The sequence below is a fragment of the Cherax quadricarinatus genome, chromosome 69 (genome assembly GCF_038502225.1).
Source record: "Cherax quadricarinatus isolate ZL_2023a chromosome 69, ASM3850222v1, whole genome shotgun sequence".
Classification (NCBI taxonomy): domain Eukaryota; kingdom Metazoa; phylum Arthropoda; class Malacostraca; order Decapoda; family Parastacidae; genus Cherax; species Cherax quadricarinatus.
This window is the reverse complement of record NC_091360.1, coordinates 14,688,643-14,703,708: the sequence shown is the minus strand read 5'-3', so window position 1 is coordinate 14,703,708 and position 15,066 is coordinate 14,688,643. Positions and strand designations below refer to the sequence as shown.

Here is a 15,066-nt window from a genome sequence, read left to right as displayed (position 1 = left end):
TTGATAGACATTGATGTGTATGGATAAATGTTTGTTTTCACCTCTAAATGTTAAGGGAGGTACCTGATAGGGTTACTTGACCAGTAAAGACGCATGGACCAGTAAAGATGCATTTTTGGTAAAAATACTATAAAGAAAAACCTAAAAACGCAAACTGACTTCCGTTTGTAGGTTTTAAAAGCACTTTGTCTTGTCTTTAAGTCTTTATCATTTCAATAACAGATCTCAATTGATTGATGTTCTACATCACTTCCGTCGCAAATGCTTAGTTTTCAAGTTGCGATGGAAGTGATGTAGAACATCAATTAATTTACTACATATTTCCCCAGAAACACATAAGCCACATCAGAAAATCATTGGTTGGGTGAAACTGAAAATTGTCCCTGCATTCTTTAATTCTCATGTCCTTATCTATGGTGGTAGGCCATATATCATGCAAAACATAATGATTAGTTTAGTTATGAAAATGGTAATATAAATACCATTGTGCATTGTTCTTGGACTCAGTATGATTTCTGTTTAAGTAAATTGGAGATCAAGGAGGATGAATTAGTAAAATATTCGTAGCCCAAATCACTAACCTAATCTATGGTAAAAGTTCTGTATATGACTCCTTTCTGGTAACGTTTTGAATTTTTAGATGTGCAGCCAGAGGAAAGGGGGCTACAAGGGCCATATCCCCCCAATTGACAGAAAAAAAAAATTTAATAATAAAAAAATAATAATAATTGATAATGAAAAATTTGTATTTGCATGATTACAGACAGTGATACATCCTCATTATGGCATCTCGTGAATGTGATGTTGGACGTTCTTATGCGAGTGGATCACAGAAAAGAAAGAAGAAAATTCAAGAAGAAGAACAGAAAAAGAAAGATGTAGGAAGCTGCAGAAAGATTACAGACATCCTCACGAAAACAGTTTCTGATGTTACCAGTACAGTGGACCCCCGCTTAACGATCACCTCCAAATGCGACCAATTATGTAAGTGTATTTATGTAAGTGCGTTTGTACGTGTATGTTTGGGGGTCTGAAATGGACTAATCTACTTCACAATATTCCTTATGGGAAAAAATTCGGTCAGTACTGGCACCTGAACATACTACTGGAATGAAAAAAGTTCGTTAACCGGGGGTCCACTGTACAGTTGAATCTGCAGATACGTCAGATCATACAGGAAGCCCTCCCTCCATTATTTCTCAGCCAGCATCTACTTCTTTTGTGTCTCCTCTCAATGTCTCAATGGACATTTCATCCACAGGATTTGTCTTAAAAGATCCTGCCTCATGGCCAAATGTAATCCCAGATTCTCTACGTAATGCTTTCATTGCGGAAAACTTCAGTCAAACTCTGAACATTGACTTTAGGAAATCAGCAAGGATTTATGATGATGGAAGTCGTCGTCGTTGTTTAAAGTCATCTATGTTTTATAGGAAGCTTGCAAATTCAGAAACTGTGAAAAGATCATGGATGGTATACTCTGAAAGCTCAGGAAAAGTGTACTGTTCAGCATGCAAGCTATTTTCTACCAAAGAAAATACCTTCACACAGGGGTTCAATGACTGGAAAAATTCCAAGCATTTTGAGGAACATGAAAACAGCACCACTCACAGGAGCTGCCTTTTAGCCAGTGTATTTCATGCACAGAAAAAAGGCTTATTGGATTCTCATTTGGAAAATCAAACTGAAAAAGAGCGCACTTATTGGAGAAAAGTTCTAGAAAGAGTTGTTGCTGCTGTAAAATTCTTAGCTCTAAGAGGACTTGCTTTCCGTGGAGAAAATGAGGTTTTTGGTTCGGAAAACAATGGCAATTTCCTAGGGATCATAGAACTGTTAGCACAATTTGATCCATTCTTAGCAAATCATGTGTCATGCCTTGGGAATGCAGGAAGAGGCACTGTATCATACATGTCATCTACTATATGCAATGAATTTATTGAACTGATGACTAAGAAGGTCCTCAATAACATCATAGCAGCTGTGAAAACTGCAAAATACTTTGCAATAAGTGTAGATTCAACACCAGATATTTCACATACAGATCAATTGACATTCATTGTTCGCTTTGTCGACTCCAGTGGTAAGCCTGTAGAGCGCTTTATAAAATTCATTCCTCTGCTTCAACGCATCAGTGGAGTATACTCAAGTCAACCATTCATGGAGATGTCATCAAATCATTATCAACAACAAGGTGGTCAGCGCAGCATGATGCAACACATGCTTTGAAAGACAGCTTTGCTGAAATACGTTCTGCTTTGATCCAAATAGCAGAGGATGAAGACCAGACAGCAACTACAAGAACCGAAGCAGCCAGCTTAGCATCAAAATTGGAAGATTTTGAATTGGCCTTACTCTATGTGCTTTGGGACTGTATATTGGAACGGTTAAATGCCACGAACAAGACACTTCAGAAAATTGAAATTGAAATGGCTACTTGTGCTAACCTCTATGCAGGCTTAGTGGAATTTGTAAGCTCACTTCGCAATGATGAAGCTTTTGAAATGTTTGAAGAGAAAGCTAAACTGCTGGTAAAGGACTACAGTTACCGGGCTGATCATCAGCGGTCAAGGAAGAGGAAACAAAATTTTGAAGAGCCAGACAATGAAATTGTGTTGCTACCAAGGCAGAAATGTAAGACAGCTACATACTTCGTCATTCTGGATTCACTGATTACAGAATTTATTTATTTTATTTATTTATTTTTTTTATTTATTAACAATTTGAGCACACATACAGAGGTACAAAAAAATACAGATAAGAGCAGCATGCCAAAGCCACTTATACTATGCATAGCATTACGGGCTGGCTTAAAATTAACTTAAGATTAACTAAGCAATGATGAAATCAGTGATAAAACATTAATGTAAACAGATTACTATTGGTGAAAAGAAAAGAAATCTACCAGAATCTCAATGACAAGTTTGGATTTCTGTTCAAAATTACTACTATGCCAGATGCAGAATTGAGAGAAGCTGCATTAAAGTTGCAACAACACCTTTCAGCAGATGTTCAGGACACATTTTTTGAAGAAATAGTTCATTTTTCTGGGTATATGAATCAGATTAAAGCTCCACCTGAAAAATGTGCGCCCTCAGCTGCTTTGAAACATTTAAGAAATGCAGGTATCTCAGAAACCTTCCCTAATGTTGACATAGTGTATCGCCTTTACCTAACACTTCCAGCTACTAACTGTGAAGGAGAACGTTCATTTTCTGTTTTGAAAAGAGTGAAAAACCAGCTCCGTTCAACAATGAGCCAAGACAAATTGTGTAACCTAGCCTTGTTGACCATTGAGTCTGATCTAACAAGAAATATTGATTTTCAGAATATAATTGATGATTTTGCCAATATGAAATCCAGAAAAAAGTTTATTTAAGAAGTGCCTGTGAATATAAACAATTCTTTACTTTCTTGAGTTTATATGATTTGATAGTCTTATGCATGATGCAATGATAACAATAATGGTCAGTGATTTATAAAGGGAATAATAGTGCTGTAGTGGTTATGCTGAATATAATAGGTACATGATGTCACTACTTTAATAGCCTAATCTAGTAATACTATGCTGTCTTGAGTTTATTCTCTTTAAAATGCGTGATTTAACAAGATAGTTATAATGGCTGTTGGTAAATGGTTTTGGTTGTCTTGATGTACTTTCCCTATTAAATTTAATCTAAATAGCCAGAATGTATTTAATTAGACCTTAAACAGGCTCACACCGAACCCCCCCCCACCCCCAAGCTGGAAGGGCCGTTTCGCTTACCCGTAACTCAAAGGGGCCCCGCCAATCTGAATAGCCTAGGGCGCAGAGACTTCTTAATCCGGCCCTGAGGAGGAGGCGAGAGGATGGAGGTGTACTATTATTTGGAAGGGGAATCCCCTTCCATAAAGACTTCAGGTACCAAGTCCTTTTCCAGGATTACTTAACATCTTCGTTTTTTAATGCCACTAGGACCAGCTTGAGAGTCACTGCACACCTGTGGGACTAAATATCTGTCCAGAGAGCTCTGTTTCTGGCATCTCCTTCTGATTACCCTAAAATGGGACACAACATTGTCATTGTAGATGTTGCCAGTACAGCCTGCAGCAGCTGTGTCACGGTGTTCATCCATAAATGTTTGCACATAAAAAAGCAGGAACACTGCAGCAGGTCTGTCGGCCCATACCAGGAAGGTCCTTCACAAATCTCCCACTAACAGAATTGTATTTGCCCAACCCAATTCTCAATGCTTCCCAAGCAATAAGCTTTGATAATTCTATTCACTCATGCACAAGTCCCACTCAAATCAAATCATGTGTGGGGAAGTACCCTGGCTGGTATGTGGGGAAGTACCCTGGCTGGTATGTGGGGAAGTACCCTGGCTGGTATGTGGGGAAGTACCCTGGCTGGTGTGAGGGGAAGTACCCTGGCTGGTGTGTGGGTAAGTAAGTAAGTTTATTCAGGTATACACAAATACAGTTACACAGAATTATCATACATAGCAGCATATGTGTAGAGAACCTAGGATAACCCAAAAAAGTCAGACAGAGTGACTTATTTCCATTGGGGTCCTTTGGGAAAGTACCCTGGCTGGTGTATGGGAAAGTACCCTGGCTGGTGTGTGGGGAAGTACCCTGGCTGGTGTGTGAGGAAGTACCCTGGCTGGTGTATGGGGAAGTACCCAGGCTGGTGTGTGGGGAAGTACCCTGGCTGGCATGTGGGGAAGTACCCTGGATGGTGTGTGGGGAAATACCCTGGCTGGTGTGTGGGGAAGCACCCTGGCTGGTGTGTGGGTAAGTACCCTGGCTGGTGTGTGGGGAAGTACCCTGGATGGTGTGTGGGGAAGTACCCTGGCTGGTGTGTGGGGAAATACCCTGGCTGGTGTGTGAGGAAGTACCCGGGCTGGTGTGTGGAGAAGTACCCTGGATGGTGTGTGGGAAAGTACAATGGCTGGTGTATGGGAAAGTACCCTGGCTGGTGTGTGGGGAAGTGCCCTGGCTGGTGTGTGAGGAAGTACCCTGGCTGGTGTATGCAGAAGTACCCTGGATGGTGTGTGGGGAAGTACCCTGGCTGGTGTGTGGTTAAGTACCCTGGCTGGTGTGTGGGGAAATACCCTGGCTGGTGTGTGGGGAAGTACCCTGGCTGGTGTGTGGGGAAGTACCCTGTCTGGTGTGTAGGGAAATACCCTGGCTGGTGTGTGGGGAAGTACCCTGGCTGGTGTGTGCAAAAGTACCCTGGCTGGTATGTGGGAAAGTACCCTGGCAGGTGTGCGAGGAAGAACCCTGGCTGGTGTGTGGGGAGGTACCCTGCCTGGCATGTGGGGAAGTACCCTGGATGGTGTGTGGGGAAATACCCTGGCTGGTGTGTGGGGAAGCACCCTGGCTGGTGTGTGGATAAGTACCTTGGCTGGTGTGTGGGGAAGTACCCTGGATGGTGTGTGGGGAAGTACCCTGGCTGGTGTGTGGGGAAATACCCTGGCTGGTGTGTGAGGAAGTACCCGGGCTGGTGTGTGGAGAAGTACCCTGGCTGGTGTGTGGGAAAGTACCCTGGCTGGTGTATGGGGAAGTACCCTGGCTGGTGTGTGGGGAAGTACCCTGGCTGGTGTGTGGGAAAGTACCCTGGCTGGTATGTGGGAAAGTACCCTGGCAGGTGTGTGAGGAAGAACCCTGGCTGGTGTATGGGGAAGTACCCTGGCTTTCTGTGTGAAGAAGTACCCTGGCTGGTGTGTGAAAAAGTAACCTGGCTGGTGTGTGGGGAAGTACTCTGGTTGGTGTGTGGGGGAAGTACCCTGGCTGGTGTGTGGGGAAGTACTCTAGCTGGTGTGTGAGGAAGTACCCTGGCTGGTGTATGGGGAAGTACACTGGCTGGTGTGTGGGGAAGTACCCTGGCTGGTGTGTGGGGAAGTACCCTGGCTGGTGTGTGGGGAAATACCCTGGCTGGTGTATGGGGAAGTACCCTGGCTGGTGTGTGGGGAAGTACCCTGGCTGGTGTATGGGGAAGTACCCTGTATGGTGTGTGGGGAAATACTCTGGCTGGTGTGTGGGGAAGTACCCTGGCTGGTGTGTGGGGAAATACCCTGGCTGGTGTGTGGGGACGTACCCTGGCTGGTGTGTGGGGAAGTACCCTGGCTGGTGTGTGGGGAAGTACCCTGGATGGTGTGTGGGGAAGTACCCTGGATGGTGTGTGGGGAAGTACCCTGGCTGGTGTGTGGGGAAATACCCTGGCTGGTGTGTGGGGAAGTACCCTGGCTGGTGTGAGGGGAAGTACCCTGGCTGGTGTGTGGGGAAGTACCCTGGCTGGTGTGTGGGAAAGTACCCTGGCTGGTGTGTGGGAAAGTACCCTGGCTGGTGTGTGGTGAAGTACCCTGGGTGGTGTGTGAGGAAGTACCCTGGCTGGTGAATGGGGAATTACCCTGGCTGGTGTGTGGGAAAATACCCTGGTTGGTGTTTAGGGAAGTACCATGGCTGGTGTGTGGGGAAGTACCCTGGCTGGTGTGTGAAGTACCCTGGATGGTGTGTGGGGAAGTGCCATGGCTGGTGTGTGGGGAAATACCCTGGCTGGTGTGTGGGGAAGTACCCTGGCTGGTGTGTGAAGAAGTACCCAGGCTGGTGTGTGGGAAAGTACCCTGGCTGGTGTGTTGGGAAGTACCCTGGCTGGTGTGTGGGGAAGTACCCTGGCTGGTGTGTGAGGAAGTACCCTGGCTGGTGAATGGGGAAGTACCCTAGCTGGTGTGTGGGGAAGTACCCTGGCTGGTGTGTGGGGAAGTACCCTGGCTGGTGTGTGGGGAAATACCCTGGCTGGTGTGTGGGGAAGTACCCTGGCTGGTGTGTGGGTAAGTACCCTGGATGGTGTGTGGGGAAGTACCCTGGCTGGTGTGTGGGGAAGTACCCTGGGTGGTGTGTGGGGAAGTACCGTGGATGGTGTGTGGGGAAGTACCCTGGCTGGTGTGTGGGGAAGTACCCTGGCTTATGTGTGGGGAAGTACCCTGGCTGGTGTGTGAGGAAGTACCCTGGCTGGTGTATGGGGAAGTACCCAGGCTGGTGTGTGGGGAAGTACCCTGGCTGGTGTGTGGGGAAATACCCTGGCTGGTATGTGGGGAAGTACCCTGGCTGGTGTGTGGGGAAGTACCCTGGCTGGTGTGTGGGGAAGTACCCTGGCTGATGTGTGGGGAAGTACCCTGGCTGGTATGTGGAGAAGTATCCTGGCTGGTGTGTGGGGAAGTGCCCTGGCTGGTGTACCACCATCACTACCACCCTCTACCACCACCACTTTCGTATCTTTCTACAAACTTTTTCTTGAATTCTATAGTGTTTCTCACCTTCTTTACCAAAGGGCTGGCACTAGAAGCTTTCTTTGGGCCCATGGTGGCTTATTTAGCAGTTACAAGCACTAAAAAATGGAATAATACAAAATATATCGCATGTATGCGTGGAATCGTCCTCACTGGCTGGTAAAAAATGGCACACTGGCTGTACATAGTGTCTGGGCCACTCACGGCACGTGGAGACACGTTTGGGACGAATGACTTAAACCGATTTCAGTGTCATTAACCGTGCCAATATTTTGACACAGAAACGTTACTTAATCTGATTTTTACTTAATCCGATGATGTCTTAATCCGGGGGTCCACTGTATCTGGAAACCTCCTTAGAAACTTTCTTATGCTTTCTAGGTTTTCACTTTTCAGTACCTCTCTTATGCCCAACCAGCTTTCCATCTCACTGGGGCAAATCCAGAACTGACTTTCTTGTTTTGGGTCATTTCTCATGGATGCAAGAAGCTTTGTACATGATATACAGTGGACCCTCTAATTTTGTGATTAATCCATTCTAGAGAGTCTGCCAAAAGTCAGAATTCACAAAAATCGAAACCATTTTCACCCTTAACCCTTTGAGGGTCAACAGGCCCTCTTCGAGACTCGTTCTCAGGGTCGTTCAAATTTAAAAAAAATACAAAAATAATTTTTTCTTATGAAAAGATAGAGAATCTTTTCCCGATCATAATGACACCAAAAGTATGAAATTTGATGGAAAACTCACGAAATTATGCTCTCGCGAAGTTAGCGGTCTCGGCGATATTTACGCATCGGCGATTTTGCCCACTTTGAGCCCTATTTTCGGCCAATTCCACTGTACTAGTCACAAAAAACATGAATATTTCACTAGAAATCCATTTTTTCTATCGAATGAGTGCAAGAAACCACCCATTTACCAATTTCAACTATCCAATACAGTGGTCAGAATTTAGCAATTTTGCCAATTTCACACAAATTTCAAAAGATGCCAATTTCCGAATAGGGTCCAGAATAAACAAGAAAGACATTCCTGGCACTAAAATGACATTTCCTCTGTTCATTAGTCACGTCCCAAGGCCCCTCTTACAGTCTTTTGCTTTCCACTTTGAATTTTTATTCACAAAAAATAGAAGATTTACTGTTATGCAGACTACTGCATTAGTGTAAAAAATGGTATAAATAATATTGGTGCACTTGTGAAAGAATATTATACTCACCAGTTGACGTGTATTGGACACTTGGCATGATTTGTTTACTTTTGAACTTTGGTAAAAATAGAACATTTCTGCTACTTTGAGCTCAATTTCAAGGTACTTTTCATTGTAAAACCAGTCAAAATCATCTATATTTCTGCAATATGTCTTCCATTCTATAAAATGAGACCAAGAAAACTAGAATACAACCATAAATACCATACGAAAATACAGTGCAAAGTCTCTGTTTTATTCCAAAAAAACGGTCAAAAGGCGCTGTTTTATTCCAAAAAAACGGTCAAAGTTTTGTTTTTCTCATTATGCACTGTGTGCTGCAGAATTTTTTTTATACTGTGCACACTGACCACATAGACCCATTCTTTCATATGTAGGCCTACCAGCTTTCTCCCACTAGATTTGAGGGCGCTAGAATTTAGGCATACTAGTACGTCAAAAACCGTGGGTCGTAAGCCGTACTAGTAAGGCCGAAACCCCCAAAGGGTTAAGAAATAATGTAAATCCAATTAATCCCTTCCAGACACCCAAAAGTATTAACAAAGAATATTGTTTTCGAGATTAAATATAGATTTACAAACAGAAAAGAATGACAAATTATTATAAAGCACTAATAATATGTACAAATGAACATTTACCATCACACTTACCTTTACTGAAGACTCTTGTTGGTGCATGGAAGACAACCCCATGGACTTTCCCAAAGCTACAATAGATTCCACAACAAGTGTAGGGTTGTCAGGTGCCTGTGGGGAAGTACCCTGGCTGGTGTGTGGGGAAGTGCCCTGGCTGGTGTGTGAGGAAGCACCTTGTCTGGTGTGTGAAGAAGTACTCTGGTTGGTATGGGGAAGTACCCTGTCTCATGTGTGGGGAAGTACCCTGGCTGGTGTGTGGGGAAGTACCCTGGCTGGTGTGTGGGGAAGTACCCTGGCTGGTGTGTGGGGAAGTACCCTGGCTGGTGTGTGGGGAAGTGCCCTGGCTGGTGTGTGTGGGGAAGTACTCTGGCTGGTGTGTTCTTTCTTGAATTCTATCACGTTTCTCACCTTATTTATCAAAGGGCTGGCACTAGCAGCTTTCTTTGGGCCCATGGTGGTTTATTTAGCAGTCGCAATCAATAAACAAACACAAAAATTGCAAAATGCTTCCGAGGAATGCTCACTCAACCAGTGACAAAGCCAGATTGATGGTGTTCTCCGGCGGGCAGACGCGTCTCATACGACCGCCAAATTCAGAGGGAAATCACAAAAATAGAGGCTATATTTTGACGAAAGAAGTTGCCGATAATCAAAATTCACGAAAATGGGGACTCACGAAATTTGAGGGTCCACTGTTTGGGATGTTTTACCACATATTTCACAATCAATGCCCCTAACATTTCTTCCAAAACTTTTTCACATATACAACAGACTTAATATCCAGCCATGTTCACTCCTGGGCAGGTGTATGTGGTGGGTAGTGGGTTGTTATGGGTGAGCTAGGAGGTTGAGGGGGCTGGTAGGTGGGGATCTGTGGGAAGAGGGTAGGGATGTGGGAAGGTGGGCTGGGAGGTGGGGTGGTGAGCTGTGTCTGCCTTACCCTATGCAAAAATGCAATGCACATAAAAGGCCACAAGATCTGGAATTCATTTCCTGAACCAGTGAAAGGTCCCCTCTCAGCCAATCAATTTAGTGCTATGGTTAAAAACCATCCTATCTCCCAAATGTAACTATACCAACACTATGCAATACCAGCTCATCCAACTCTATCTTCGTTCTTCCACAATGGAAAACTAATTATTCACCCTGTACCATTATAACACTTTGAAAACCTAATAAACTTCCTATTTCTTCACCATTTCTTATAATTGCTCCATAGCCTGATGAGATAGAGCCATGAAACTGCTTAAGAAATCCCAATTAACTTAAGATCACAGAACCAGTTTAAAGAATTAATGCATACTTTAAGTTGTATTATTTTCACTTAGCTACCTCTCTTCTCTGTATTAACCCTTTCAGGGTCCGTCCCATAGATCTACGGCTTCACGTTGAGTGTCCAAACCGTAGATCTATGCCAAAATTCTAGCGCCGTCAAATTTAGCGCAAAAACGCTCATAGGCCTACATGTGAGAGAACGGATCTGCATGGTGGGTGTGCGCCATAAACAAAAAATCTAGGCGCCCGCATAGCATTGTGGGAATGCCGGCTCAGTTACCCTTGTTCACCATGCCTCGTCGCAAGTCAGCTCTCACTCCCCGGAAAATTGGGACTCTCCTCTTCCTATCTGATAGTTTTGACAGTGATGGAAGTGGAAATGAAGACGAATTCTACGGCTTTGATCAGTTAGTGACCGAAAAGAATGACCAGGATATCGATAATAGTGCAGAAAACCCTGACGATCCTCAACCTTCTACCTCTGGTGTGGGCACTCGTGACTCACGGTCGGTTGTTCCTCAACGCAAGAGAAAACTAATATTTTCGCGTGGCCAGGCCTCTGACTTCAGTAATGATGATGATAGTGACGTGGATTGTGATTTTATTGCGCTCGACAATCATTCGAGTAGTGATAGTGAGGAATCATATTCACCAGTGAAGCGTCGGTATGTTCGCCACCGCATGCGCTCGGGTAGTGTACCCTATGCTGTGCCCAGGGGACGGAGTACATCCCGGAGTACATCCCGTGGCCCTACACCAGTTTTAGGTAGTGATAGTGAGGATGATGTGGCTACACTTGGCATGGATAGACCACAGGCATCAGTGGATGGTGTTAGTGGTGATGGTAGTGGCACTGCCATGCGTGACTCACCAGCCCACACTGGGACCCACGCTGCTGACTCGTCAGTTCAAGGACAAAGCGGAGCGTCAGCCACCAGCCCACCACAACCACAACCACCCGCACAACCAGCCTATGATGTCCAGTATCCACCAGCAAACCGTATGTGGGATTGGTAGCAAAATCCCAATTTTGTTTCCAAGCCTCACCACTTTGATGACTCTCAAAGTGGAATTCTACCTACTTGTCCCCTTGGAACCACGGCCAATGAACTGGAATTCTTTGAATTATTCTTTGACCAGCCATTGATGGAAACTATTGTCAGGGAAAGTAATAAGTATTTTGAGTACACCATGGCAAATACGATCTTATCACCACAGTCAAGACTACACAGGTGGAAAGAGACGACTGTTGCAGAAATGTATTTGCTTTTTGCAACAATAATGCTTATGCCTCATGTGTATAAGCATAATATAAAAGCATACTGGTCCACAGATCAGCTAATTTCTATCCCGGTCTTCAGTGAAATCATACCAGTGAACAGGTTTATCTTACTCTTACGTATGTTGCACTTCTCTGACAAAACCAGGCCTGACAGAAGTGACAGGTTATACAAGATTAGAAATGTTTTCATGTATCTCAAACAAAAGTTCAGCATATACTTTTATCCATTCAAGAATCTTGTAATTGACGAGTCTTTGATTTTGTTCAAAGGTAGACTGTCATTCAAGCAGTACATACCGAGCAAGAGGAAACGCTTTGGTATAAAACTGTTTGTACTCTGTGATTGTGACAGTGGCCTGGTGTTGGATATTGTTGTATACACAGGTAGTAAAACATTGAAAGATACCAAGATGTTATTGGGTATCTCAGGTGACGTAGTGAGAAACATGATGGCACCTTATCTTGGTAAGGGGCATACATTATATACCGATAACTGGTACACAAGCCCATTACTCAGTGATTTCATGCGAGTGAACAAGACAGATGTGTGTGGCACAGTGCGTTCTAATCGTAAACATATGCCCAGGCTCAACGCAGGTGCTCGTGGTGATGACGTGCAGGTGTTTACTGCCAATGACATCATGGCATTACGGTGGCATGACAAACGAGATGTCACATTGTTGACAACCATTCACCGTAATGAAATGCAAGACAGTGGCAAAGTTGATCGAGTGACTAATGAACATATTCGAAAACCAGTGACAGTGATTGATTATACACAAAACATGCGCTTGGTTGACAAATGTGACATGCAGATTGGTTTTGTTGACTGTGTTCATAAGAGTTACAAGTGGTACATGAAACTTTTCTTCCATCTCATGGACATTTCAATGCTCAATGCATATAATATGTACCAAATAAAGACTGGCAACAGACCACCGTATGGTGAATTTTGTTTGTCTGTTGTCCGACAACTCATAATGAAGTACCAGGTAAGAACACCTGCTATACAACAAGGTCCTCGAATTCCTCAGGATATACCCAAGCGTTTGAGGAGGGAAGGTGATCATTTCATAATACAACTTCCTTCAACTCAGAAGAAATTTGCTCAGAAGAGATGCATCGTCTGTGCACAAACAAAACGACGGCAACAAAGACGCAAAGACACTCGGTTTATGTGTGAGGAATGTAAGGTGCCTCTGTGCATGGTGCCTTGTTTCAAGGAGTTCCACAAGCTCCAGCAGTTCTAAAACCATGTCCAGTGATTGTAAATATGTAAATATATGATAGAACATTAGTATTATACAAGATTTGTGTATGTTTATTGTAATAAACAACAGTGGTAAACAATAATATGATAATAACTTTAGTGCGGTTATTGTGTTCAATACAGTGAGTTTATATATATACATTATATACAGTATTGGTCTCTCAGGCCCCAAATGTTAGTAGGAATAGAAAAAAATTGGAAAAGAAAAGAAAAAATGTAAAAACCGCAAAATAATGTAATGCGCGTATGTGGAATTCGTCGATGTTGCCGCCACCACATCATTTTTGACAAACTTCTTGGCACTGTATCTAGGTAAGTACTGATCAGAATTTTTTTTTTTGTCTTATTACCTTCACAAAAATATGCTCTTTAACCCTTTGACTGTTTCAGGCCCCTCTCTGAAACTGTCATTCTATGTCGCCAAATATTAAAAAAAAAAATATTTTTTTTCTTATGAAAATGTTAAGATTATTTTTCTGAGTGTTTTAGTCCAAAAAAAAATTTTTTGCCATCGGTACTTACCGAGATATAGAGCCGTGAAGTTTGCAGAAAATGAGCCGCGTATGGCAACAGCGGCGACTGCCGCTCACCCAGTAAACTTTAGTTTACTTGTAATTGAAGGTTTTTTGTTTTTTTCACTATTTTATTTTTTCACATAACTTATGTGGCCTATGAGACCAAAGTAAGGTGCAATGTATATATATACACTCGTTGTATACAACACAATAAGCACACAAACATAATTATCAATATATTGTTTACAAAACTTGTTTACAAAAACAAACAAACAATCATCATCCTCCTCCTCCTCCTCCTTCTCATCCTCCTTCTCCTCCTCCTCCTTCTCCTTCTCCTCCTTCTCCTTCTCCTCCTCCTCCTTCTCCTCCTCCTCCTTCTCCTTCTCCTCCTCCTTCTCCTCCTCCTTCTTCTCCTCCTCCTTCTCCTTCTTCTCCTCCTCCTTCTCCTTCTCCTCCTCCTCCTCCTCCTCCTCCTCCTTCTCCTTCTCCTTCTCCTTCTCCTTCTCCTCCTCCTCCTCCTTCTCCTCCTCCTTGTCTTGTGTGCGAGTGTGTGGCTTATAATTGTTTTGAGTCAGAAGTCGGCAGCTGTCAAAGTGACATATTGTCTCATTAGTCACTACCCCTACCGCCTGTCAAAACAATGGGGTCGGATGCTGCTTCCCCTCCTCCATTCTATCTAATTATCTTTCTTCCTCATTCTATATCTTTCAATCTGTCTCTCTTTCTATCTGTCTGCCTATCTCTGTCTCACAGGTACACATAAATACAAGTATACATAGTGTAAATTACCTAGGATAACCCAAGAAATCCAGACAAAGTGCTATACTCTGCTTGAAGATGTGAGTAAACGTGATGACACAGTCTTGTGGCTCTCTCTGAGACAGAGAGCTAGATGGACAGACAGGGAACTTGACAGACAGACAAATAGACAGACAGAAATGTTTGTGTACCAGCAAAAACAAAGGGAGGGCGATGGTCATGTAATATTACCCTCCTTTACGCTCATCAAAGTCAGCTCTTATCAGATGTTATCTCCCCTTATCTTGTCACTGTCATGGGGTGGACTTTTTTTTTTCTTGCCTCAAGGGAACAATATTATTACATCTTCTTCTTCCTCCTCCTCCTCCTCTTCTCCTCCTCCTCCTCCTCCTCCTCCTCCTCCTCCTCCTCTTCCTTCCCTCCTCCTCCTCCTCCTCCTCCTCCTCCTCCTCCTCTTCCTCCCCTCCTCCTCCTCCATTGCTTTTGGTCTCAAACTCCTCCAAATCATGAAATTGATCTTCACTGACACTTCCATCTGTGTTAGAGCATCACTTGGGAAGAGAAGAGTCCCAGATTTGCTGGGGAATCACATATTTCTTACCGCTAGACATGCTGAAAAATGACAACTGAAATGGCATTCCCACAATGCACCACTGGCTCCCCGATTTTTTTTATATGGTGCACACTGACCATGGAGACCCATTCTCTCACATGTGGGCCTACCAGCTTTCTCCTGCTTGATTTGAAGCTGCTAGAATTTATGCGTATAAATACGTCAGAAACATTGGCTCGTAAGACGTATTTATACGTCGGAAACAGTCAAAGGGTTAATTCTGTAAGAAAAA

The 15,066-nt window shown here is 43.7% G+C and overlaps 2 protein-coding genes across 7 annotated transcripts in view; both read right to left on the bottom strand.

Annotated features, from left to right (window-relative positions):
• Positions 1–15,066, bottom strand: part of LOC128701821 (phytanoyl-CoA dioxygenase, peroxisomal) — a 193,197-nt gene that overhangs the window by 24,200 nt on the left and 153,931 nt on the right. The window lies entirely within an intron of this gene.
• Positions 1–15,066, bottom strand: part of LOC138854784 (uncharacterized) — a 338,965-nt gene that overhangs the window by 184,427 nt on the left and 139,472 nt on the right. The window lies entirely within an intron of this gene.